At 45.7% G+C, this 27,618-nt stretch overlaps 6 non-coding genes across 6 annotated transcripts; 4 read left to right on the top strand and 2 right to left on the bottom strand.

Moving 5' to 3' along the window:
* Positions 1-2,532: 2,532 nt before the first annotated feature.
* TRNAC-GCA (transfer RNA cysteine (anticodon GCA)) lies at positions 2,533-2,604 on the bottom strand. The gene has a single exon. It is a non-coding gene; the product is annotated as a tRNA-Cys (tRNA).
* Positions 2,605-6,047: 3,443 nt separating this feature from the next.
* On the top strand, positions 6,048-6,119 carry TRNAC-ACA (transfer RNA cysteine (anticodon ACA)). Its single transcript has one exon. It is a non-coding gene; the product is annotated as a tRNA-Cys (tRNA).
* Positions 6,120-10,967: 4,848 nt separating this feature from the next.
* TRNAC-GCA (transfer RNA cysteine (anticodon GCA)) lies at positions 10,968-11,039 on the top strand. The gene has a single exon. It is a non-coding gene; the product is annotated as a tRNA-Cys (tRNA).
* A 2,705-nt stretch (positions 11,040-13,744) lies between these two features.
* TRNAC-GCA (transfer RNA cysteine (anticodon GCA)) lies at positions 13,745-13,816 on the top strand. The gene has a single exon. It is a non-coding gene; the product is annotated as a tRNA-Cys (tRNA).
* Positions 13,817-22,511: 8,695 nt separating this feature from the next.
* Positions 22,512-22,583, top strand: TRNAC-GCA (transfer RNA cysteine (anticodon GCA)). Its single transcript has one exon. It is a non-coding gene; the product is annotated as a tRNA-Cys (tRNA).
* Positions 22,584-25,404: 2,821 nt separating this feature from the next.
* TRNAC-GCA (transfer RNA cysteine (anticodon GCA)) lies at positions 25,405-25,476 on the bottom strand. Its single transcript has one exon. It is a non-coding gene; the product is annotated as a tRNA-Cys (tRNA).
* Positions 25,477-27,618: the final 2,142 nt, after the last annotated feature.

Raw genomic sequence — 27,618 nt, 5'->3', positions numbered from 1 at the left:
TAAGTAGAGAATTCTAAGTTAGTTACTCTTGTTATTGTGCTTCATCTTTGCCACCCCATGGACTGTAACCCACCAGGCCTCTGTGTCCATGGGATTTTCCATGCAAGGATACTGGAGTGGGTTGCCATTTCCTCCTCTAGAGGATCTTCCTAACCCAGGGACTGAACCCATGTTTCCTGCATCTCCTGCATTGGCAGGCAGATTCTTTGCCACTGAGCCTCTTGGGAAGGCTTTTACACACTTAATATTTTATTTCATTGTCTTCCTACTTTCATTGCTTCTGTTGAAAAGTCTGCTGTCAGTCTAATTGTTATTTCTTCTCACAAGAATTGTCCTCTCTGCTGCTGCTAAGTCGCTTCAATCATGCCCGACTCTGTGTGACCCCATAGACGACAGCCCACCAGGCTCCCCCGTCCCTGGGATTCTCCAGGCAAGAACACTGGAGTGGGTTGCCATTTCCTTCTCCAGTGCATGAAAGTGAAAAGTGAAAGCAAAGCCACTCATTCGTGTCTGACTCACAGCAACCCCATGAACTGCAGCCTACCAGGCTCCTCCGTCCATGGGATTTTCCAGGCAAGAGTACTGGAGAGGGTTGCCATTGCCTTCTTCCTGACTGCTTTTAAAATCATCCTTTGTCTGTGGTATTATGAAGTTTCTCTGCAATGTACCTAGGTATGGATTTATTTTTATTTATCTTTCTTGGAACTCCTGGTTCCTAAATCTGAGGCATTGTATTTTTGTACAAGTCTGGGAAATTCTCAAACATTATATCTTTTAATAGTGCCTCTCCTCTGTTATTTTTTCTCTTTGTAGAATTCATATGTGATATTTGTTGGAACTTTCCATTTTATTCTCCTTCTTAGCCACTCCTTTATGTTTTGCATTCTTTCATACCTCTGTGCTTTGTTCTTGGTAATTTTTTCTAAGATTTCTATCCCATTTCATTCCCAGATTTCTCTTTTCTCTCTCTTGCTGTCTAAACTGCTCTAAACTATTAATTTCAATTATTGTACTTTTTATTTTAAATGTATTTCCTTCATCTCATTAATATCATATATTCTCATATATTCAATTCCTTATATCTTCAATAACATTAGCCATACTTAATTTATAAATCTGTTTGATAATTCTGCTATCTGACATTCTTTATTTGTCTAATGGATTTCATTCATGATAGATGGATTCCTCATGTATTTTACTATTTGAACTGTGAACTCATCTTAATCCAGGTCTCATCAGTAGAATTCTGTGTGGTCTCTTGAAGGCATGCCCCTAAGAGTCTGTGTTTGCTTCTTCTGGGTACTCCAGAATCATTGTTACCCTGAGTGCACCTTTTATGTTAACTTTCAGCTTGGGAACTTTCTGAACCATGCAGATACTAAAAATTCAAAGCCCTAACATATGTGGGAGTAAATTTGTGGTTATGAATTTTCAGGAGAGATGCTTTCTTCCTCCTGAAAAGAGAAAGGCCCCTTGTCTTCTTGTGCTGGTGTTTTGCTAACCCACCCTTTTACTAATGGTGTGGCTAGAGGGGATAAAAACCTAATTTCCTGGACTGAGATGCCTATTAAGACTCAGGCAAGTAGGTGATCTCACCACAACCACCACAGACTTTCTTGGAGGATTTTAGTTCACCCTCCACCCCTATTCCTAAGAGATCTTTACTGTCGTGAGAGCTAGCAAGACCTATGAATGGATATTTGCTCTCTTTTACTTTGCATTTCTGGATATTCTGAGGTAGGAGGAGTTTTAGAAGATCAAGTCTGGCATATTGCTGGTTACCGAAGTCCTTTTATTTTATTTTTTCCCTTTTCTTTTAAATTAGCACCCTTCTTCTTTTCTCTACTTATCCTTACATTCAATTGGCCATTTCTTCATTTGATCCCCTTGCTCACCACAGACAGTTCCTGCTGATCTCTGTCTCAGCTGTGTCTGGCATCAAGTGTAACACAAATCTATCTTGAGTAAGTGGATGGTTCTATGATAGCCATTGCTCTTATTTCTGTAAGCTTTGTGAGGACAGCGTGGGGGTCAAAGAGCCCCTGCCCCATAGGGAAGATGGGTCAGGAGCAGCGCTGTGCTTGACCTACTCGCACCAGAGACTCGCTTGTCAGCACGTCTTCTCAACACCATGATCGGTGATCTTGTGTTTGTGGCTTGACATGGGATTTGGTGAGATTATTTACACCATGAAGCTGGAAAACACTGCAAATCAATGCTCTCAAGAGCTGGTTGGTAAACACTTACCAGCACAGCACTGATTTAGGGCAATGAAAACACGTAGAAACAAGCCTGTGTAGAACAAGACCAGTGGTAGAAACAAGCCTGTGTAGAACAAGACCAGTGGTAAGTGAAATAAAAAGTCATAGTTGGAGGAACGTATCACTCTAGGCTTGTCATGTTCAGAGACAGGGTTTTAACTTACCCCAGATTTTTCCCCAGTTTGAGAAGACTTGGTATCCTGAGGCCCTGGATTAGGGAAAGGAGCTGAACCTTCAATACCAGCTCCAGTTGGCAAAAGTGAAGGACAGCAGGGGGCACCTGGATTTGAACCAGGGACCTCTTGATCTGCAGTCAAATGCTCTACCCCTGAGCTATACCCCCTGATATAAGTAGGGGCCTTAGTACTGCCTTTTACCTGTGTAGCCACGCCCAACATTCCTATAAATTTTTGCCACAAGATGTTCACCAGGCTGGGCCTGCTCAAAGCTGCCAAGCCAGCCTCACTATAATTTTACTTCCTTGATGAGAAATAAGCAACAGGTCCCCCCTCCCTGTAACCACCTCCCTGCTCCTGCTGGAAAGGCACTGACACTGGTATTTATGGCAGGAAAGGCCCTCAGGGTCCCTGGTCTATGCCCTTCACAATGGGCATCTGAACACAGAGATTCAGGGTTACTGGTCTACCCAGGCACACACGGCTCCTTACAGATAAACTCAGGACCTGAATCCACTTCTCCTGACTTTGGGTTCAGGACCTTATAATTAAGTCAATGAGTCTCTTATCTTCCTCTTTTCCCTATGCTCTATCAGTCAAAAAATGTAAAGGCTACAGAAGAGGAGCGTTTTGATAGATTAATGATGAGGTGGGACCATCAGGGGAGCTAGAATGTGGGCCTAGCAGAGCACACAACGCCGTGCAACTGAAGGACCACAAGGAAAAGCTAACGGGGACACCAGAATTTGACCTGTGCATGCTGCACCTGTCGGGCCAGTCCTCAGATTCCCTGTGCTCAGGATCATCTTGGGAGCTTGTCAAACATGCAGATGTGACGTGGGGTTAGGAACAAGCTTCTTATCGAGGGCCTGGGGGATCCCACTTTGAGCAACACCTGTCGCAGATCTATATCGGCTCCCTTGTGGCCACCTGCAGGAAGACTCACGTACTGAACCCCCAGGAAGGGCTGGGTTGGGAATTCTAGCACCTGCCCCAGGGTCAGACTGAGCTGGTGGGCAGAGGCAGGCTGAAAGCCAAGGACCACGATCAGATTGCTCATCCTCTGAACTCTGCTCTAGACCCATGGTTCTTAATTGTAGGGTGTGTCAAAATCACTTGGAGGACTTGTTAAAACAGGGATGTCCGGGCTTCCCCCTGAAAGTTTCAGATTAACAAATTATCAGGTAACGCTGATGCTGGGGGTCCAGGGCCATGCTTTAAGAACCGCAGATCTAGATCCACACATCTGTGACCAGGCCCTTTCACACTCGCAGCCACACCCAGGGCCCCTGTTCACCCTTGCCTCATCTTGTGTTTACTGAGCCCTGGTGCCTCCACTCCTCCAAAGACCCATATCCTGAGACCCCCCACCCTTTCCTTCCATTGCCTGCTGGGAGCCCCTGGGAGGATCTTCTTTGTCGTGGATTAGCTCTCTTCCCAGTTTACCATTCAGAAACTAAATCTAAAGAAGCTTCTGCCAATATGGGGAAAACTCATTCAAGGGAGTCAAGGAGATCCACCTCTTCTGTCCAGAGCAGGCCAATTCAACCTGAAGATCTCAGTCTGCCTCAGAAAATGTCAGCCCAGGGGGTTGTATGATTACACCTATATTGCAGATGGGGAAACAGAGGACGGGAGAGTATCTTTGGCCCCACAAAGGCAAGTAGCTCAGGAGAGAAGGCTGCTCCAGATATCCCAGGGGTGTCATCCTCCTGGTTTGCATTTCCTTGTTTCTCTCTCGGTTCATCTCCCTTCTTTCTCCTTAATTCAGCGAGGTTCTGATCCAGTTAATGCTCTTAGGTTTGGCACATCTGAAATGTCTTTCTTTTGTCCTCTTGCTTGAATGTCAGTTTACCTGGGTTCAGAATTCTAGATTGAGTCTACAGTCATAGCACCCTGAATGCACCCAATCCTGTCAGAATTCTAGATTGGAAGTTATTTTTCTTTATACCTAAAGAATTTATTTTATAATGCTATAAAGTATCAGTAAAGACAACTTTATTATTTAATTGCTCTTCTCACCAAAGTATCAAATTTTAAAAAATTTTGAAATGCATGCATGGTTCATGGGTCTGGCTACACAGCTATTTAATTTTACTTATTTGTGCTTATATTTTCACTTACACAATTTTTTTAAATAACATTTTTCTAATTATGATAAATAAAGTGCTGCACTCAGTACGTCAGCAAATCTGGAAAACTCAGCAGTGGCCACAAGACTAGACAAAGTCAGTTTTCATTCCAATCCCAAAGAAAGGCAATGCTGAATAATGCTCAAATGACCATACAGTTGTGCTCATTTCGCATGAAAGCAAGGTAATGCTCAAAATCCTTCAAGCTAGGCTTCAGCCGTACATAAACTGAGAACTTCCAGATGTTGAAGCTGGATTTCTAAAAGGCAGAGGAACCAGAGATCAAATTGCCAGTATCACTGGATCATAGAAAAAACAAGAGAATTACAGAAGAACATCTACTTCTGCTTCACTGACTATGCTAAAACCTTTGTGCTGATCACAACAAACTGTAGGAAATTCTTAAAGAGATGAAAATACCAGACCACCTTACCTGTCTCCTGAGAAACCTGTATGCAGGTCAGGAAGCAACAGTTAGAGTGAAAAAACTGGCTTAAAACTCAATATTCAGAAAAGCTAAGATTTTGGCATACAGTCCCATCACTTCATGATAAGTAGATGAGGAAAAAGTGGAAACAGTGACAGACTTTATCTCGTTGGGCTCCAAAATCACTGCAGACAGTGACTGTAGCAACAGCATTAAAAGACACTTGGTCCTTGGAAGGAAAGCTATGACAAACCTAGATAGCACATTAAAAAGCAGAGCATTTCTTTGCCAACAAAGGTCTGTATAGTTGAAGCTATGGTTTCTTCAGTAGTCATATATGGATGTGAGAGCCGGACCCTACAGAAGGCTGAGCGCCAAAGAATTAATGGTTTTGAATTGTGATTGCTGGAGAAGACTCTTGAGAGTCTCTTGAACTGCAAAGAGATCAAACCAGTGAACCCTAAAGGAAATCAATGCTGAATATTCATTGGAAGGACTGATGCTGAAGCTGAAGCTCCAGTACTTTGGCCACCTGATGCGAAGAGCTGACCCACTGGAAAAGACCCTGGTGCTGAGAAAGACTGAAGACGTGAAGAGAAGGGGATGACAAAGGATGAGATGGTTGGATGGCATCACTGACTCAACAGACATGAGTTGGAGCAAACTCGGGGAGAAGGTGAAGGACAGGGAAACCTTTTGTGCTGCAATCCATGGGGCTGCAGAGTCAGAAACACTTAGCGACAGAACAACAGCTATAATAAAGCAATAAAAAGGTATAAACCCACAGGAGAAAAAGTATATGGATGAGATAATTAGTTTCACATGGAAGAAAAGAAACAAAACAGCTGACATAGTCTGTAGAGAAATCATCCAAGAAGTAAGCACTTCTGTGGGAGGTACAGGGGAGGTTGGAGACCAGAGGGTGTTACTGAGGGATGCCATTCTACAGGTTCCCACTGGCTCTCAGAGAATGGATGGTAATTGCCATCAACTGCATACCTGGGTGTTATGACACAGTGAACTGGTGTTGGTTCAGAGACTAGAATTGTCTGGGGGTATACCTCAGGGGTAGAGCATTTGACTACAGATCAAGAGGTCCCTGGTTCAAATCCGGGTGCCACTTGCTGGTTTTCTTTCCATCTGGAACACACCTGGTCACCGTAGATTAGATCTCAGTGCCACCAACCTTCACCTCCACCCCCCAACCCCGCATGTTGGGAGGCTTTTTAACTTAGGCTACTTTCCTCTAAGGGGGCTTAGCAAATAGAACATGGAAGGAGTGAGGAGAGGAGAGGAAAGGGAGGAAAGGTCATCTTCTGACTCAGGAAATGGTTGGACGTTTTCCTCATCCAGCGTTAGAGGCTTTGTCTTGACCCTGGGAGAGCGGTGTGTGTTTGGTCAGCTCTCCCAGTTGCTATTACTATTACTATTTCTCTTTTCAAGTGAGTCAGGACGGTCCAAGGAGCCAACTGAATTAGCAGCTGTGCCCCACAGGCTCCGGGGAAGAATCCGGATACTTTTATTTGAAAAACAACATGGTCTCTGATCTTCCTACCCAACCAGCACTATCTGATCAGACACATTTTGGGGAAGATGATACTGGATGATCCTCAAGGGTATTTTGCCTGAACACGGGCTTCCCAGGTGGCGCAAGTAAGAAAGAACCCTCCTGCCAATGCAGGAGACTAAGAGACGCATGTTCGATCCCTGGGACAGAAAGATCCTCTGGAGGAGGGCATGGCAGCCACTCCAGTATTCTTGCTTGGAGAATCCCATGGACAGAGGAGCCTGGCGGGTTACAGTCCATGGGATTGCAAAGAGTCAGATATGACTGAAGCGACTGAGCACGCACATATGATTAGCAGGCACATATGATTATCAAAGCCAGTGCCCGCAACAGGGCCAGAAGCAAGGAGGGAGAGGGTGGGAAGAAGACCTGGTGGGAAAGTCACGCTTCTGCCCTGGGGCAGACCCCCAGGTTCTGGAAGCCACAAATACCTGGGTGACTGGCTGTGCTACGGTTCAGGATAGCCCTATGGGTGGAAAGGTGCTTTTTAGATAATAATGGCTCATAGATCATTTAAACACAGATCACGAGGTCTCTGATTCATAATCCAAGTAACCCTCACCTTAAAAAATTAAGTCTTTATTTTTTAGAGTAGTTTTAATTTTACAGAAAAACTGAGCAGAAAGTACAGAGAGCTCCCCTCCATCTCCTCACCTCAACTGCCCCCTCCCACGTGCCCCATTATTAAATTTGTATTAGTGGTGTTGTCCAGTCATTCAGTCATGCCTGACTCTTTGTGATCCCATAGACTGCAGCACGCCAGGCCTCCCTGTCCATCACCAATTCTCGGAGTTTGCTCAAACTCATGTTCATTGAGTCGGTGATGCCATCCAACCATCTCATCCTCTGTCATCCCCTTCTCCTCCTGCCCTCAGTCTTTCCCAGCATCAGGGCCTTTTCCAATGAGTTGGCTCTTCACATCAGGTGGCCAAAGTATTGGAGTTTCAGCTTCAGCATCAGTCCTTCCAATGAATGTTCAGGACTGATTTCCTTTAGAATTGACTGGTTTGATCTTGCAGTCCAAGGGACTCTCAAGAGTCTTCTCCCACACTACAATTCAAAAGGATCAATTCTTCGGTGCTCAGCCTTCTTTATGGTCCAACGCTCACATCTATACATGACTACTGGAAAAATCATAGCTTTGACTAGATGGACCTTTGTTGGAGAAGTAATTTCTCTGATTCTTAGTATGCTATCTAGGTTGGTCATAGCTTTTCTTCCAAGGAGCAAGATTCTTTAAATTTCATGACTTCAGTCACCACCTGCAGTGATTTTGGAGCCCAAGAAAATAGTCTGTCACTGTTTCCATTGTTTCCCCATCTATTTGCCATGAAGTGATAGGACTGGATGCCATGATCTTAGTTTTTTGAAAGTTGAGTTTTAAGCCAGCTTTTTCACTCTTCTCTTTCACCCTCATCAAGAGGTTCTTTAGTTCCTCTTCACTTTATGCCATAAGGGTGGTGTCATCTGTGTATCTGAGATTATTGATATTTCTCCCAGCAATCTTGATTCCAGCTTTTACCTCATCCAGCCTGGCATTTCGCGTGATGTCCTCTGCATAGAAGTCAAATAAGCAGGGTGACAATATACAGCCTTGACGTACTCCTGTCTCAATTTGGAACCAGTCCATTGTTCCATGTGTGGTTCTAACTGTTGCTTTTTGACCTGCATACAGGTTTCTCAGGAGACAGGTAAGGTGGTCTGGTATTCCCATCTCTTTAAGAGTTTTATAGTTTGTTGTGATCTACACAGTTAAATGCTTTAGCATAATCAATGAAGCAGAGGTAGATGTTTTTCTGGAATTCTCTTGCTTTTTCTATGATACAGCAGATGTTGGCAATTTGATCTCTAGTTCCTCTGCCTTTTCTAAAACCAACTTGAACATTTGGAATTTCTTGGTGCATGTACTGTTGAGGACTGACTTGGAGAATTTTGAACATTACTTTGCTAGCATGTGAAATGAGTGCAATTGTGCGGTAGTTTGAACATTCTTTGGCATTGCCTTTCTTTGGGATTGGAATGAAAACTGACCTTTTCCAGTCCTGTGGCCACTGCCGAGTTTCCAAATTTGCTGGCATATTGAGTGCAGCACTTCCACAGCATCATCTTTTAGGATTTGAAATAGTTCTGAAATAGTTCAGGAATTCCATCACGTACTCTAGCTTTGTTCCTAGTGATGCTTCCTAAGGCCCACTTGACTTCACATTCCAGGATGTCTGCCTCTAGGTGAGTGATCACACCATCATGGTTATCTGGGACATGAAGATCTTTTTCGTATAGCTCTTCTGTGTATTCCTACCACCTCTTCTTAATATCTTCTGCTTCTGTCAGATCCGTACCATTTCTGTCCTTTATTGTGCCCATCTTTGCATGAAATGTTCCATTGGTATCTCTCATTTTCTTGAAGAGATCTCTAGTCTTTCCCATTCTACTGTTTTCCTCTATTTCTTTGCATTGATCACTTAAGAAGGCTTTCTTATCTCTCTTTGCTATTCTTTGGAACTCTGCATTCAGATGGATATATCTTTCCTTTTCTCCTTTGCCTTTCACTTCTCTTCTTTTCTCAGCTATTCGTAAGGCCTCTTCAGAAACCATTTTGCCATTTTGCATTTCTTTTTCTTGGGGATGGTTTTGATCACAGTCTCCCATATAATGTTATGAACCTCCATCCATGATTTTTCAGGCACTCAGTCTTATCAGATCTAATTCCTTGAACTTATTTGTCACTTCCACTGTATAATGGTAAGAGATTTGATTTAGTGTGACCTTTTTTAAAAACAGCAAATGAATGTTGATGCATTAATATTAACCAATGTCCGTGGTTAACATTAAGGTTCATGCTTGGTATTGTACAGTTTAGTGGGTTTTGACAAATGCATAATGTCATGTACCCACAATTATAATATCCTTCAGAATAATTTCACTGCCCTAAAAATTCCCCTGCCATATCTATTCATCCCACTCTCCCACCCCAATCCCAGGCAACCACTGATCTGTTTGCTGTCTTCACAGTTTTGCCTTTTCCAGAATGTCATCTAGTTGGAAGTGTACACTATACAGCCTTTTCAAAATGACCTCTTTCACTTAGAAACATGCATGTAATATTCCTCCATGTCTTTTTGTGGCTTGATAGCTAGTTACTTTTCATCACAGAATAATATTCCTCTGTGTGGACCTGCTGTGGAGTGCCTGGAGGTCTGCATGGGGACTGGCAGACACGGGACCCAGCCTCTCTCTCTGCAGGCCAGAAGGAAAGAACTCTGACCACACACCAGGGCCCCTTGGTCCCGGCCTGTGGGCCCTCAAATAACAGCCTTTACACCTGGTCATGAAATTAAAGGACACTTGCTCCTTGGAAGAAAAGTTATGACCAACTTAGGCAGCATATTAAGAAGCAGAGACATTATTTTGCCAACACAGGTCCATCTAGTCAAAGCTATGGTTTTTCCAGTAGTCATGTATGGATGTGACAGTTGGACCATAAAGAAGGCTGAGCACTGAAGAATTGACCCTTTTGAACTGTGGTGTTGGAGAAGTCCCTTGAGAGTCCTTGGGGCTGCAAGATCAAACCAGTCAATCCTAAAGGATATCAGTCCTGAACATTCATTGGAAGGACTGATGCTGAAGCTGAAACTCCAATAACTTGGCCACCTGATGCGAAGAGCTGACTCACTGGAAAAGACCTCGATGCTGGAAAAGATTGAAGGGAGGAGGAGAAGGGGACGACAGAGGATGGTATGGGTGGATTGCATCACCAACTCCATGGACATGAGTTTGAGTAATCTCCTGAAGTTGGTGATGGACAGGGAGGTCTGGCGTGCTGCATCCATGGGATCACAAAGAGTTTGACACGACTGAGTGACTGAACTGAACGCCTGGTCTTAGCTTCCCCTACTGTGCTCCCCAGAGGATCTTGACGCCACCTCTCCGCGAATCTCCCCTGGGTTCAGCCTCTAGGACACCCCCTAGGCGGGAACCGGGCAGGGAGAGCAGGAGTGTGTGATGGAGGGTCAAGGAAGGAAAGAGGGTCAGGCAAAGAAGAAGGCTGAGGCCTGGAGGATGGCGCAGAGCAGGGGGCGGGGGCGGAGGAGCTAGGGGAGGAGGGAAGGGAGGAAGGATGCGGAGGGGGCAGGGTTTCAACCCTAAAAGTCCTAGTTCTCAAACATGGTGCCTCCCTCCCCGCTGCCTGCAGTGCTGGTTGCAACTAGAATGGAAAGGTACCTCTTAGACAAGGGCGGGGCCTCTGGGGCTGCACAGGTGGACTCATGGCCCAAGAATGGCCTCCAGTGGTGGCTTTGCCAGTTTCAGAGGCAGTGAGGGCTGAATAGAATTTATAGTAGCTGTGGAATGGTTGGGTGTGGTAATGCACTTGAAGTAAGGTAATGAGAACCCATTGTGGGCCAAGGGGGTATAGCTCAGGGGTAGAGCATTTGACTGCAGATCAAGAGGTCCCCGGTTCAAATCCGGGTGCCCCCTGGTAGCTTGTAGCTTGTTTTGTTGCCAAATGGCTTCCTTGATAACATATCTGTCATAACCCCACCAAGGCTTTTCCCCAGAACTTGTTGTCTTTTCAAGTGTCTTCTCTCCTGTGTCAGAGTGAAGTCAGGTAGACTGACCTATTGGCTGTAATTCACCTCTATCCTTTCCACCCCTGTTGTTTTGTGACCTGTCTTTGCTGCAGAAGCCAGTGTGCTCTGCATCCCTTTGCTCTGGGCTCTGCTGCAGCTATCAGTCTAGGCCAATCACAAGACAGAAACTGCACAGTAATTTAAACAGGGACGTTTAAAATAAAGAATGATTGTGCTATGAAGGGGGAATAACTATAAAGGTGCAAAAGTGAAAGAAAGTGAAGTTGCTCAGTTGTGTCTGACGATGGGATTTTCAGGCAAGTGTCCTAAAGTGCATTGCCATTTCCTTTTCCAGGGGATCTTCCTGACCCAGGGATCAAACCTGGATCTCCCACATTGTGGGCAAACACTTTATCGTCTAAGCCACCAGGGAAGCCCCATAAAAGTACAAAGAGAACCCTAAAGGTATCCCTGGGTTGAAGTGCTCAGCCAAGGGCAAATTTGGAAGGGGAACCCTTCATCAAAGCTAGGATTCAGACCCCATTGAGGAAGGTGGGACTGTGGCCCGCTCTCCAGGTTGCCCCAACCAGACCGGCTCATGGTTTCCAGGCAAGCAGGAAGCAGCCTTGGGGGTCACAGGTAAGCCGTGTGGAGGTGTGAGGCCTGAAGTGTGCAGTGTCCACACTGGAGGATGTGAAACCAGACCTCTGGGCAGAGGCAAGTCGAGGCTGGCAGACAGGTGCATGGGGTGGTGGGGGGGGGCGGTGGCTGGCAGGTACAGGAGTGGTCACCCGCCCAGCTGGGGCTGCAAGGTCACCAAGTGATTCGTCCTCTGGGTGTGTACCTGGGGCAGAGCATCACCAGGTGTCCTTACACACCCGCACCATTGCCCAACTTGCAACAGGAGGGCCAGGGGCAAACACCTGCAGCAGGACCTAGGCAGAGGACCCCTTTCTCCTGCAGTGTCCCTCCTGCACCTTCTACTGACAACTGTTAATATTGTGCTCACTTATAGGAGAAACACTTAGAGAACCCAGTCCATTATCCCACAGCAGGTATGGAAGGGTGAATTTGGAGCTGAGCGGCAATAAATTGATAACTGGCACACCATGTGACTTGTTTTGGCCAACAGGATGTGAATAGATATGATGCAAGCAGCACCCTGAGATGTCCTTGCAAGGTTGTGTTTGCCCTCTGGCACTTCTGCTCTTACCCTGAGCCAGGCTTACCCTGTAAGCTTCTCTCCTTCAGCCAGGCCCTTCAATGAGCACACAAGACCCAACCCTGAGCCCCGCTCACTGAGAGGCGCCCAGGCCAGCTGGCCCACAGCTTGAAGCCCACTCACCCAGCCCAGCCCACCCTAGACTAGCTGATTCCTGCAAACCCATGGATGCAGCAATAAATGCAACATTATTGTGAATAAGACTGGCCGGTACTGAAATCGGTGTCTCCAAGGAGGCTCTGGCTGCACCCAAACGTAGAAGGGCACATGGTGGTTTCTTCTGCATATTCATATCTGCTTCCTATCTTGTCCGGTCTGTGAATGTAGATGTTTATTGCAGTAAGTCGACTGCAAGTGGTCCAGTACTGCGAGTCTACATTGTCCTGTCACTGGATTCGGGCTGTGTGAGGGGTGGATAACTTGTCATAGGTTTCCAGGTGGCTCACCTGGACCTAATGTAGATCCTGAATTTTGTCTGATTGAATGAGACTTTGAGGACTTGGGATAAAGCTGAGTATATTTTGCATGCGGTAGAGCTATAAATAATTATAACCGAGAGGGCAGACCATGGTAGATTAAACTTTTCCCCCGCCTTGTTCACTTATTCTGTCTGTGCCCTTTGCCAGAAGGCTTTTCAGATCCTCACGTTTAGAAGGAGGTATAATTCCCCGCACTTGATTCAGGGCTTGGTCCTGTGACTTGTTTTGACTGATGGGATGTTAGCACATGTGATACAAGCAGAGGCTTGTGATCTGCTTGCGTCGTCGGACTTGACTTTCTGCATTTTTGCCATTTCCAAGAGAAAGCTTCCCCTGCTAGCTGCTACTCCTCTAACTGGGACTCTGGAATGACAGACAGGGAGCAAACCCGAGCCCAGTTCACAGAGAGAAACCAAGCACAGATGGACCCACAGCTTGAAGCAGGGCCACCAGGTAAAGTCCAGCTGAGATCCATCATTGTTTGGCATCTGTGCTGCTGCCCTATGAACCTGAAAATAAATGCTTATTGTTGCATGAACCAGAATCCTGGGATTATTTGTCTTGAAGCATTACCGTGGGCATCGCTGACTGATACAACTATGGTTCTTACAGTCTTCTCTCCCCCACTACAATGCTCACCAGGTTCTGAGTGAGGGGAGAGGATGAGACTTCAGTTTTTGAAGAAACTCGGTGTGTGGCTAGAGGGTGGAAAAGTGTCTATTAGACAAGTGTGGAGTCTCTGGGGAATGGGAAAAAGATGAACTCATGGACAGAAGTCAGTCTCTACTCAGTTTGTGGTGGGCCCAATGTCCACAGTCTGATTGGGAATAAACAAAGTTTATAGCACATTATGGAACTGTCTGGTGTGGCAACTCAAGTGAAATAAGCTAAGGAGGCCCTCCACCTAGGTGAGGGGGTATAGCTCAGGGGTAGAGCATTTGACTGCAGATCAAGAGGTCCCCGGTTCAAATCCGGGTGCCCCCTGCTGGTAGCTTTCTTTATTACCAGATACAGATAGATGACCCTATTTAGCGTTTTCCACCACTGTCCCACGAGTCACCATCGTCACCACTGTCCCGTGGTCCTTGTTATCTTCCTTGTGTTCTCTGACACAGATCACGGTGTAGCTGTGTAGTCGCTTCAGTCATGTTCGACTGTGCGACCCCATGGACTGTAGCCCACCAGGCTCCTCATAGTTCTGTCTTTAATGATCTGTGTGTGTTTCACTTCCTAATGAGTTCCTCTTCTTTAAAATTTACATTATGGAGAACACACTGAATCACAGGTTACCCAGCTTGACTGCACTGGAATTACTTAGGGACATTATTAAAAATACAGATTAGTTCACACACCTATGGACACCTTATCTTCGACAAAGGAGGCAAGAATATACAATGGAAAAAAGACAATCTCTTTAACAAGTGGTGCTGGGAAAACTGATCAACCACTTGTAAAAGAATGAAACTAGAACACTTTCTAACACCATACACAAAAATAAACTCAAAATGGATTAAAGATCTAAATGTAAGACCAGAAACTATAAAACTCCTAGAGGAGAACATAGGCAAAACACTCTCTGACATAAATCACAGCAGGATCCTCTATGACCCACCTCCCAGAATATTGGAAATAAAAGCAAAAATAAACAAATAGGACCTAATGAAACTTAAACGCTTTTGCACAACAAAGGAAACTATAAGCAAGGTGAAAAGACAGCCCTCAGATTGGGAGAAAATAATAGCAAACGAAGCAACAGACAAAGGATTAATCTCAAAAATATACAAGCAACTCCTGAAGCTCAATTCCAGAAAAATAAATGACCTAATCAAAAAATGGGCCAAAGAACTAAACAGACATTTCTCCAAAGAAGACATACAGATGGCTAACAAGCACATGAAAATATGCTCAACATCACTCATTATTGGAGAAATGCAAATCAAAACCACAATGAAGTACCACTACATGCCAGTCAGGATGGCTGCTATCCAAAAGTCTACAAGCAATAAATGCTGGAGAGGGTGTGGAGAAAAGGGAACCCTCTTACACTGTTGGTGGGAATGCAAACTAGTACAGCCACTATGGAGAACAGTGTGGAGATTTCTTAAAAAACTGGAAATAGAACTGCCATATGACCCAGCAATACCACTTCTGGGCATACACACTGAGGAATCCAGATCTGAAAGAGACACGTGCACCCCAATGTTCATCGCAGCACTGTTTATTATAGCCAGGACATGGAAGCAACCTAGATGCCCATTGGCAGACGAATGGATAAGGAAGCTGTGGTACATATGCACCATGGAATATTACTCAGCCGTTAAAAAGAATTCATTTGAATCAGTTCTAATGAGATGGATGAAACTGGAGCCCATTATACAGAGTGAAGTAAGCCAGAAAGATAAAGATCATTACAGCATACTAACACATATATATGGAATTTAGAAAGATGGTAATGATAACCCTATATGCAAAACAGAAAAAGAGACACAGATGTACAGAACAGACTTTTGGACTCTGTGGGAGAAGGTGAGGGTGGGATGTTTTGAGAGAACAGCATCGAAACATGTATATTATCAAGGGTGAAACAGATCACCAGCCCAGGTTGGATGCATGAGACAAGTGCTCAGGCCTAGTGCACTGGGAAGACCCAGAGGGGTCGGGTGGAGAGGGAGGTGGGAGGGGGGATCGGGATGGGGAATACGTGTAAATCCATGGCTGATTCATGTCAATGTATGACAAAAACCACTACAATATTGTAAAGTAATTAGCCTCCAACTAATAAAAATAAATGGAAAAAAAGTACAGATTAGCAGGAGGAAGGGGCAATATAGGGTAGGGGATTAAGAGGTACAAACTATTCAGTTATAAAATAAGCTACGAAGAGATATTGTACAACACAGGGAATATAACCAATATTTTATAATAACTGTAAATGGAGCATGACTTTAAAAATTGTGAATCACTACATTGTACACCTGTAACATATCATATTGTACAACAACTCTACTTCAATAAAAAAATTAAATTAAAAAATTTTGAAATACAGATTAGCCCCAGAGATCCTGACTTAGTAGAACTAATGAGGGGCATGTAAGCTTTGTTTTGAGGAAGGACACACTCCCCTGATAGCCTTTACCCCAAAATCCAGTGATTCTCAGTGGCTAGAAGATTATTTTGAAACTTGTGTGTGCATGCTAAATCATTCAATCATGTCCAACTCTTTGTGACCCTATGTGTAGCCCGCCAGACTCCTCTGTCCCTGGGATTCTCCAGGCAAGAATCCTGGAGGGGGTTCATGCCCTCCTCCAGGGGCTCTTCCTGACCCAGGACTCGAGCCCATGTCTCCTGCAGCTCCTGCATTGCAGTCGGATTTCCGCTGAGCCACCGGGGATGCCCTTTGGAACTTACAAGCCTGTATGATGCTAAACAACCTCTGGTGGCAAACCTCAAGGGTCCAGCTGGTGCCTTCAGCCCAGGAGAGAGGGAAGACAGAGTGCAGGGCTGTCAGCATAGACCACGGCCAGGTGTGCAGAGGTGGGAGAAGGTGGGACAGGTGAGGAGGGCACAGGCACGGTAGAGTGGCGACCGGTTACAGTGGCACAACACTGCCAGGTGGGGAGGAGGCAATGGCACCCCACGCCAGTACTCTTGCCTGGAAAATCTCATGGATGGAGGAGCCTGGTAGGCTGCAGTCCATGGGGTCTCGAAGAGTCGGACACGACTGAGCAACTTCACTTTCACTTTTCAGTTTCATGCATTGGAGAAGGAAATGGCAACTCACTCCAGTATTCTTGCCTGGAGAATCCCAGGGACAGAGGAGCCTGGTGGACTGCCATCTATGGGGTCGCACAGAGTCGGACACGACTGAAGCGACTTAGCAGCAGCAGCAGCGTTGCCAGGTGGGGTAACTGCCCATAAGTAGTAACTCAACTCCCTTCATTAAAGTTCAGAATTGAAACAGGCTTATAGGCACCACTGGTTGTGTCTGAGTAAAACATCTGATGATTCAGAAGATCCTTGTTTATAGGCAGATGAGTTGCTTCCTTTTCCATTTTGCCCCAGCCTTTCAACCCTTTTCCATGTTTTGAGGATTCCCTATTGTGTGAGCGTGAACCCTGGTGGAAGAAATGGCTCTGCTGACAGCTGCAGAAGCCAAAATCAAGGCTATTTCCTCCCTCTGTCCTCCTGGCATCTCTGACTCACACGATATCCGTAGACTGAGTGACACAAATCCCAGGGTTGGCAGAGCCCAAGCACCGTCCAAGTAGCGCCCTAACCAGTGTGAGTTGCCCAGGAAGCTGGCTGGGTTCCTTCCCTCGGACCATCCCTGGTTCATGAACCCATGTCTCCAACCTTCCTTCAGTGACATGAGCTCTCCAACATCAGACAATGCTTGTCTTACCGGTTTCTCTTTTTGTAACACTGTGCCTAGGATAATGCAACAATTGGAGCGGGTTGCAGACAAAAGACTTAAAAGAAAAATAGGGCAGATGTAGGACTGGTTTTCTATCCTAACTGGCATTAAAGCAAATGGAAATCCAGTTGATTCTTCAGGGCCAAGAAACTAGGAGCCCAAGGCTTTCAGTGGTAAAGTAGCTGAGTAATTGATCACACAGATGCAACTGACCATCTGGATTCGCGGCTGGTTATTCATCCGGAAGACATTTAATGGCTATTTATAACTGGCATCCATTCTGATTGGTCAGTGTCTGTGGTTGCGGTTGAAGGTTTTGAGTATCACCTCTTCTTGGACCAAACTTTTAAAGACCAGCTGTTGTTCTGAGAACAGCATGAAGGGCTGAGTCTGAAGGCTTTGGGAAGCTCAAAGACACATGATGGAAAGCTCAAATGTCTGCATTCTCTTCTCTGACTCAGGTGGAGATGGTCAGTCTTCCCAATGACTGCACTGAAAAACTCAGCTTGTGCTGCTGAATGATGGAGACTGCTGAAAAATGAAGGCACAGTTGTCAAATTACAACCCTAGTTGGCTTCATTGTTTTCCCCGTTTCTGGTATCAATTGCCGCTTCAGTGACGGCCACTCCTGCAAAGTTTCAGAGACTGTCAGGACAACTCACACCTGAAACGCAAGTTGCTGCATCTTGCCCTCACCTTAGGTTTTATTGGGAGTGTTTCCTGCTCCTCAGGTAATGGTGGCAACGATGTTAAAATACTTAGACCCAAACGTCTCCCTGAGTAGTTGTATAGAACCAGTGGTTACTAGTTGCCAAGTTCTACATCTATGTACATATGTTTTTATATTCATAGTAATCCCAAAGCTTTTTTAAAAAAATATTTAACTCATACACACACACACAAACAACTTTGACATCTCCCATTTGAATGTCTGTGGTAGCTTAGACTTTCTGTTTCTCAAGCAATAACATCTAATAATAAACTGAGTTTTGTAATAGGAGAAGGGCTTCCCAGGTGACTCGGTGGTAAAGAATCTGCCTGCAATGTGAGAGATGTGGGTTTGATCCTGGGGTCGAGAAAATCCCCTGGAGGAGAAAATGGCAACCCACTCCAGTATTCTTGCCTGGGAAATCCCATGACAGAGTCAGACACGACTTGGTAACTAAACCACAACAGAAAGAGAAAGAGCCTTGGTACTGAGTTCAAAGGGATATTTGGCAGAAGCAAAAAGTGCAGACTAGGAAAGCACTGATCTCCAAATTTCTCTATCCTCTCACATGTCCAGTTGTGACAACAACTATTCCTGTACTGCAAACAGCGATCGCTTCTTCACATTTCTTGATGCAAATATCTCAATAATAACTAACGTTGTGGATGGGTGGGAGTACTCTGACTTCTCAACCTTCATTTCCCCGTCCTAATAGCATTCCGGTTTTCACTTGGATCGAGTCTGGTAAGACTGGAATCTCAGACCTTCTATAACTAAGAAGTGGGCATGCCTTGATACTAACTGGGTCATGCAAATGGTCCCTCCTTGGAAGGAATCTGAGCCTTGGGCAAGAGACAAAGCACCCAGATTGGCTGGTTCTGGATTCTGCAAATGCACTTCCCTGACTACTCCAGCCTGGCAGTGAGATTGCTACTGCAGTCTTCGAAGCTGACTTCAGAATCTTGGAGTTTTACTTGGTCCTGCCTTTCACATTGTCGTATCAAGTTTGTGATGCATTTCCAATAAATCACTCTTAAATGACGAAAAGAAAAGATGGATACAACTGTTTAAACTCTCTTCTTCCTTTCTGGCAACTGGAAGATCAAAGCAGTGATGTGCTTGGACCAGTGGTGGATGAAGGTCAGAAGCTTTGTAAGAAAAACCTACCTGGTTCTGCAGAAATGCAAAAACTTTCTCAAATAATAAAACCACTGGAGTCACCAAAATGAGGTCAGAGAACCTGAATCGGGTGTCACTGCAAGATGAGACAACAGTCTAGATGCTGTGTCTTCTGTGCGACACGATCAGGAAGAAAGGTGAAATCTGGGCAGCCAGGACCTGTCTCCGCTGACCCATTTCAATCCTTATTCAAATCAGTTTCTTTTCAGATAAAAGCATTTCTTAAGTGACACTGACGATTGAAACCATTGCTTTTTTAAAAAGCAAGGCTGAATTGTCTGGAAAAAAGCAAAGAAGTCATTTCAGAGATAATACATGTTTATAATGTGTGTATAATTTTCTTACAACAATTAACTCTTCTTCCTGTTTTATGATGATTTTTAACAATAGGAGTCTTGATTACTTTTTCATGCCAATAAAACAAAAAACTTCCGGACACCTTGCATAGTCGCTGCATGGTATTCTGTGTGGCTGCTGCTACCATTTATTTAGCCAGCTGTTCTCTGCTGGCTATCTATGCAACTTCTAATTCCACTCCTACAGACAACTCTGCAAAGGGTCTTGAAGATGTGTCTCTGTTGTTCATCATATTTTGCTTTATCATAAATTCCTAGACATGGGATTTCTGCATATACATGTTTAAGCCATTATATTGTGAAATTTTTCTCCAGAAAAGACATATAGATATGCACTGTCAACATCAGAGTCTGAAAGTACCAGCAAATTTTAATTGTGAAATATATATATAGAAAACTTCCACGTACTATTTAATACAGTATTTAATAAATACTTAAAGATACCCATGTATCCACTGCCAAGGAAAAAATAAAACATTGCTAGCCACCCCTTTCCCTGGTGGTTCAGCAGTAAGGAATCTGCCTACAATGCAGGAGATACCAGAGATGCGAGTTGGATCCCTGGGTCGGGAAGATCCCCTGCAGGAGGATCCCCTGAGGATCCTGCAGGCCACCTCAGGATCCGTTTGTGTCCCTTTTACTTATGACAACATCTTCCCTTCTAACTTGTATCCTGATCTTTGTGAAAATAGCATGTGTATACCAGTTAGGTCATGTTCGTCAGCTCTGTTATTGATTCTCCACACCCTACTGCCGTATGATTTACCTGTTCTGTAACTTATTGAGAAAGGTAAAGTCTCCTCAACCCTATGATTGAGGATTTGTTTATTTCTCCTTTTTATTTCTGTCCATTATGTTTTATATGTTTTGATACTATGTTATTGGGTGCATTTAGATTTAGAATTGTAATATTTCCACTGACTTCCTTATCATTTTTTAGCAGATTAGAAATCATTCCATTTTATTAACGTATACCAAGTTCACATGTGGTCTGAATAAAGCCTTTCAAAATTTACTGTGAAATCCTTAATCAAAATACAGATTATGGGAAGAAGTAAAATTATTATTATATGCAGATGACATGATATTCTATACAGAAAACCCTAAAGACTCTACACAAAGACTACTAGAACTGATAATAAATTCAGCAAGGTAGCAGGATACAAGATTAACATACAGAAATTATTGCATCTCTTTACACTAACAATGAAATATCAGAAAGAGAAAAAAATCCCATTAAAGATCGCATTTTAAAAAACACCTAGGAATAAATCTGAGTGAGGAGGTGAAAGACATATGCTATTAAACATTGACAAAGGAAATTGAAGATGATTCAAAGAAATGGAAAGATATCCCATGCTCTCAGACCAAAAGAATTACTTATCATGTGTGACTTGCCCATTCAAACAACGATGATTCCCTTCGCTGAAGTCTTAGGAGATGCATGGGTGTGTGGAGCACCTATATCTTCAAAATACATTTTAGTGGCTGTTCTCTGTAGACAGGGATGCTCACTGGAGATCTTACGTGGAGAGGGATTCTCTGATTTCAGTGGGGAGGATCTTAGGGTGTTAGAGTTCAAGAAGAGTGACTCTTCACCTTCAGATGCTAGTTGGAGGTTACTCTCTGATCCGTGGCTGTGTTTGACCAGTCCTGAGGTCCCTGGGGCTGACGATGGGAAGCCCACCCCCGTCCCCCTCGACTTGTAGCACAAGGAGATTCCTGACCTCTCACTCGGTTCCCAGATCTGAACCAGTTCAGAGGCCCGGCATCCCTTGAAAGGGAAATCTGAGTAAACTTGAGTAAAGGATTCTTCCAAAATATCCAACTGTGGGATGTGAACTCACTCCTATATTTCCCCAAAGCACCCTTCAGTTGTTTACCCGGAAACTCTTTACTAGGGAAAGACAAATACCCATGTATCTTCCAGATGATTGGTGTCTATTGCCTCTGTGAAACTTCTGGAAGTCTGATATTTGAGGGAACATCAGCATATCCCAGGAATGACGACATCCTATACCTCGCCCTGTTGAACCACCACAATCAGAGCTAATAGCCTCCCCTGGAGGATCTCATCAAAGCCGAGGACCAGAGGGAGGAAGAACAGCAGCAGATGTGAGCCGAAGCCTAGGTCTGTCTGGTGGAGCCCAGGAGGAGGCCATGGGGAAGGCAGGGTCCTGAAGGGGTCAGAATAGATACAGCGCAGGATGGAGGGAGTCTCAGTACCAATTACAAGCCATGGCTTTACAAACAGTGCCTTCAGCCTGGAATCCGAGATGGCTGCAAGAAGGAATATTTTCTTTCTTCCCACCACCCCTTCTTCTTTTTACCTCCCAGAACTTAGCCGAGTTACAAGAATAATGAGTCCCATTCCTAACACACCTTTGCCACCATCCTCCATGGCCCCCTGGGTGGCAACCATACGATGTTTTAGCTGCTAAGAAGGATCAGTCAGTGACATCGCCAGAGCCTGTCCTTCGGTGGTGGGTGGTCTGTCCTGCTGCAGAGCAGGACTTGGCAAGGAGAGGCCTGGTCTCTAGGACCCCAGAGGGGTCAGCTGTTCAGCCGGGCCAACCTGCTGGTTTGGGGCCTCTTGTGGAAAGCTTGAGCTGCATTTGGGCCTCTTGGGGAGGCTGCAGGTTTCATGGCCAAATACCTGCCCTGGTGTCCACCAAGCCTCTGCAGACTCTGCCAAGGCCCTGAACTTGGCCGCGGATGAAGGGAAACACCGCAGAGGAGGAGGTGGCCATGGAGACCCAAAGTCCATCCGTGCTTCTAGAGGTCACAGTGTAGAGGCCCCAGGTGGGTGCTGAGAGAGGGGAGCTTCGGGTCAGGGCCGAGGAGTGTCCAGGCCCCACGAGCACAGGAGAGCTGAGCTCATGGCCAGATAAAGGTCAGTTTGCAGTGAGGTCTGTCTCCCAGGTGCCCAGGCACAGACCAGGGGCGAACAGGAATGACAGAGTGCTGGTGAGGGTGGGGAGCACACTGGTTAATAGCAGTAAACCATAGCCACTCCAAGGAGGGGGTATAGCTCAGGGGTAGAGCATTTGACTGCAGATCAAGAGGTCCCTGGTTCAAATCCAGGTGCCCCCTGCTGAGTGTGCTTTTATCCCCTGAAACAGCTCTGTCCCCCCACCTTTGAGATCTCTAGGAGGACAGGAAGAGAGAAGGGGAAGAGGGGTCAGGATCAGATGGTTACAGCTCTTCCTTTGTCATAAAGCCAGATGGGTTCCAACATCCAGCCCCACTGCACTTGGTCAGACCCTTTCTCGTGGCTTCTGGCGGACTTTTGTCTTATTCTTTGGCAACCCATCACCGGAACATTTTCCTCTATTTTAGCAGAAGCTTCTGAGCACTCAAATGAGGAGTCTGGAGGAACAAGAGCTTATGGTGAGAAGAGGGTGGGTCAGCCAGGCCATAGAGCCGACCAGGGAGAAACAGAAATGGCTGGGGTTGGGAGAGGCTTCCCTGGTGGGCCAGTGGCTGGGACTTTGCCTCCCAGTGCAGGGGGAGTAGGTTCAATCCCTGATTGGGGAGCGAAGATCCCTCATACCTCTAGGCCGAAAAAGCAAAACATAAAACAAACACTATTGTAACAGATTAAAAAATACAAACTTAAAATACAATGACTGGGAGACTGGAGGACCCTGCCTGGGGAGGCCACAGTCACGAAGCAGTGTCACATAGGAAAGGGTCGGAAGTGGGCTCCTGGCTCAGGGGAGGGGCCTCTGACTGCAGATTAAGAGGGGTGGATTTTCAAGCCCCTGAAAGCTTACTTCATTTAGTACCAGACATCGGGTGGAGGGCTTCCCAGGTGACTCAGTGGTAAAGAATCCACCTGCAATGCAGGAGACGTAAGAGGCACAGGTTCGATCCCTGGGTCGGGAAGATCCCTGGGAAATCCCATGGACAGAGGAGCCTGGCAGGCTACAGCCCACAGGTTCACGGAGAGTCAGACACGACTGAACAACCGAACACACACACACACACATCAAGTGGGAACCTTTCGGGTCATCTCTGGGGGAGGTCTATCTCACCCTGCCCGGTCAGGGCTCGGCCACAGGAGTGGGCAGCAGATGAAGGCAGTGGGCGAGCTTGTGCCCTGCCCTGGGCGGGGAGGGGGGCGCGGGAGGGCAGGAAGAGCCTGGGAACCAACCATGCGGATCTGGTCCCAACCCTATCATTAATCAGGCGTGTGTGCACAGGCGCGTCTCTTAATTATGGCTTCTTTTCAAGCCTATAATATGGAACACAAAACTAAATAGGTGATTCCCAATTCTCCCTTTCTTTGGGGATCTTCTCCAGAGTTTGTTAAAAATAGTCTTTGGGGACTTTCCTGCTGGTCCAGTGGCTAAGACTCTGTAATTTGTTAAAAATAGTCTTTGGGGACTTTCCTGCTGGTCCAGTGGCTAAGACTCTGTTCCCAAGGCAGGGGGCCCAAGTTCGATTCCTAGTCAGGGAACTAGAACCCACATGGCACAACTGTGACCTGGTGCCGCCAAATAAATTTTTTTAAAAATTCAGAAGAAATGATCTTGCCCCAAAAGTTGTATTTAAAAATGTAGAGGACTTCTCTGCTGGTCCAGTGGTTAAGAATCCATCTGCCAATGCAGGGAACCTGAGTTTGATCCAGGAAGATTTCACATGCCACAGAGCAACTAAGCCCCAGTATGTCAACAACTGAAGCCCACAAGCCCCGGAGCCCGTGCTTGACAACAAGAGAAGCCACCGCAGTGAGAAGCCCACACATCGAAATTACAGAGTAGCCCCCACTTGCCACAGCTAGAGAAAGCATGTGCAGCAACAAAGACCCGGCGTGGCCATAAATAAATATATATATTTTTTTAATGGAGTTCTTTAATTTCACAGCCAACCCTTCCGATTCAGGAGGTCTGACCTGGCACCTTGAACTTCATGTCCATGAAAGCACATCCTGCTTTCCTACCTCACAGGCCCATGTGCAACAGGCATCCCAGTTGGGGCACTGTGGCCTTGGTTTAGTCCAGAGGCCCTCCATGATGCAGCCCTGGACTTCTACTGATGGTTTGGCCCTGGATGGCTGGCTGGGGGCAGAGGATGGTGTGGAAGGGGATGGCAAGTGGGGATGCCTTCCGGGTGCAATAGAGCAGGGCTCCTGGGCTCACTAGACACAGGGCAGCTCAGTGCCTAGAGGAGTGCTGGATACAATCACAGAGGCCAGGGGTCTCCGTTTGGCCAGAACAAAGAGATGAGCTTTTAAGGACAGCTTCGTATTCCCTGTTCTTATTTTTACATTGTCGCTAATTTTGGAATGTGATTCCAGCTTCCTTTTCCTGGCCAGAGCCGATGATGCGGCACAGAGGAGAGAAAGAAAAGAGGCAAGGAGGGTCAGGCCAGTCCTTCCGCCACCCCTCACTCCTTGGCTTTAATCCCACAGCCGAGATGGATCAGCTGGTTCTGTTCTTCCCCAGGCCCTGCTCTGTCTGGGTCTGTGAGTCAGAGCAGACCCAGTGGGAGCTTTAGGACCTGGGGACATGGACCCTCAGTCCAGGACCTCTGACCTGCAGCCCAGCATGAGGGGCTCAGGAAGATAATTCAGAGGTTCCTGTCAGTTCAACTACTTCTGCATCGTAACCCATGTCGGGTGTGATGGAGACACACCAGCCATCTCTGTGGAGAACGCGTGGATCAGTGGAAGGTTGAAATTTCTGGCTGGAGCTGAGGCAGAGCCAGAGGGATCTCTGCCTTGTACATTTCCATTTTCATACAAGTCACCCAAAGGAGCACCTTTAAATTCAGATCGAGTCTTTCCCAGGAGTTGTGAGTCAAAGGGTTCAAATGGCTTTGTCTTTCTTCTCCAGGTGTCCTGATCTGGGGAAGAGGGGTGTGGACAGGTAATGTCAGACCCACTTTGGGACTGAAAGTGAGAAAAGGGAGGGGGCACCTGGATTTGAACCAGGGACCTCTTGATCTGCAGTCAAATGCTCTACCCCTGAGCTATACCCCCTAACCTGGCAGAGTGGTATAATTAACACCTTTTACTGTGTTGACATACCAGTATTCCATCTTGCTGGTTGGGATGTCCTGGTCAGTTCTGCTTTTTTTGAACCCTGGCCTCCTAGGTGCCAGGGACCAGCTTTTGTTCCCCCATCACTTCTATATGCATCTGACTGGAGATCCCCTGGTAGCCTGGTTGACCTTTACAGGTGGGGAGACATTTCAAATGATTCAGATAATCCTCTTGGGTATTAATAGTCACTGAGCATCTACTGTGTGTCAGGCAGGCTGGGATGACATCGTAACTGTGACATGGTGACATTGTCTTCTCCCACTTGAAAGAAGTTCACAGCCTATGCCCAAGAGGTATTTAAAGACATAGAATAATATTTATGAGAGTTCATCAAGTGAAAAGCTGTTACGAAAGTGTGTCTGAGAATTATAGGTGATTTCAACTTTTTGTGTGTTTTCCTCTTTCAACTTTTCTATATTGAGCTTGCTGCCATTGTGAAAAAAAAAAAATGTTACTTAGGAAAAATGATACTCTAGAAGAGTGCCGCTTGTAGGAATGTATCCTTCAGAAAGACTCATGAATGCACAGCGAGTGGTAGAGACCCACTGCAACCTTTTTATGTATTAGCAGTGAACTGGAAACCACCTAAATATCCATTGAAAGGGGACTGGCTATAAACATTAGATACAGTCATAGGAATATGATACAACAAGAAAAGATAAAATTGGTCCAGAGTTGTGTCATGGAAAGATGCTTAACAATACCATTAAGTGAAAAAAAGCAAATTGCATGACAAATGCATGTATGCTGTAAGTTTATTTGGGCTTTTAAAAAAGCTACTGTGGGGACTTCCCTAGTGGTCCAGTGGGTAAGACTCCACACTCCCAGTGCAGGAGACACAGGTTCAGGTTCGGGTCTGATCCTTGGTCAAGAAACAGAACTCCTGCATCCATCCCCTCGTAAATGTCTGATAATAATTAGAGGAAACCTCAACTCTGAGGATAGTTGAGCCTTGCAGTACAGTAAGTCCCCTACATACAAACCTTCAAGTTTTGAACTTTCAAAGATGAGAACATGCATGCCGGCCCTGATGTATCAGCTGTTGCAGTGCCCTACTGTACTTTTCAAGGTACTGTGCTATAAAATTAAAATGCTTAATTTTTTGTTTTTTTATGTACATATTACACGTGTGAAAAGTATTATAAGCCTATTACAATGTACTGGGTAGTACTAGATAGTCGATTGTATTGGTTGGGTCCCCAGGCTAACTTAGCTGGAATCAGGAACAAATTGGATTTATGAACACACTCTCTGAACGGAACTCATTTGTATGTAGGGGACTTACTGTAAATCGAAATGTGGATGGCAGCATTTTTAAAGGCAGAGAAAGTTTTTTATATTCATTCTTAGAGCAAGATATTCAAGGAAAGGCCAGGCCCCAGCTAAGTGATGAAATTATATACACAACTGACAAGGCCTCCCCCAGCCAGAGGGAGACAGCTGGGGGTGGGGTGGGCCCCAGGGAGCCTCCTGAAGGTCAAGAGACAGGCGGATGCTACTGCCTCCCATGCAGAGCCTGCATGGTCAGTCCTGTCCGACTCTGATGGCTTGGTGGTTAAAAAAAAAAAAAAAAATCCAATGTGGAGAGACTCAGGAGATTTGGGTTCAATCTATGGGTCAAGAAGATACCCTGGAGGAGGTAATGGGAATCCGCTCCAGTATTCTTGCCTGGAAGATTCCGTGGGCAAGAGAGCCTGACAGGCCACAGTCCAAGGGGCCGCAGAATCGGACACGACTGAGCACACAGCCCATTACATTATGGGAAAGGTTAGGAAGGAAGGAATCACCCCGGTCAATGGGGCTCCAGACTAGTTTCAGGGCTGATGGGCCGGGTTGCAGGACCAAAATGAGCAAAGAGGAGGAGAGACGGAGGCTGCCATCAGTGAGATAACCTTCACTATCAGGAGGCATCCAGGGAGGGCAAGGACGGGAAAGGGACCAGCAACCAGATTCTAAGCCAAAAGTCCCAGTGCTTATGAACCTGGAATAACAATCGCCACCTCCCTGAGGAATAAAATACTAGTTTAAAAATTCAAGTCTCTTGTTAACAAGTCTCTTGAGCTTTAATGATGAGGAATT

Source organism: Muntiacus reevesi, chromosome 6, assembly GCF_963930625.1.
Source record: "Muntiacus reevesi chromosome 6, mMunRee1.1, whole genome shotgun sequence".
In the NCBI taxonomy this organism is placed as follows: domain Eukaryota; kingdom Metazoa; phylum Chordata; class Mammalia; order Artiodactyla; family Cervidae; genus Muntiacus; species Muntiacus reevesi.
Note: the sequence above shows the minus strand (reverse complement) of the source record. Positions and strands in the feature narration are given on the sequence as shown.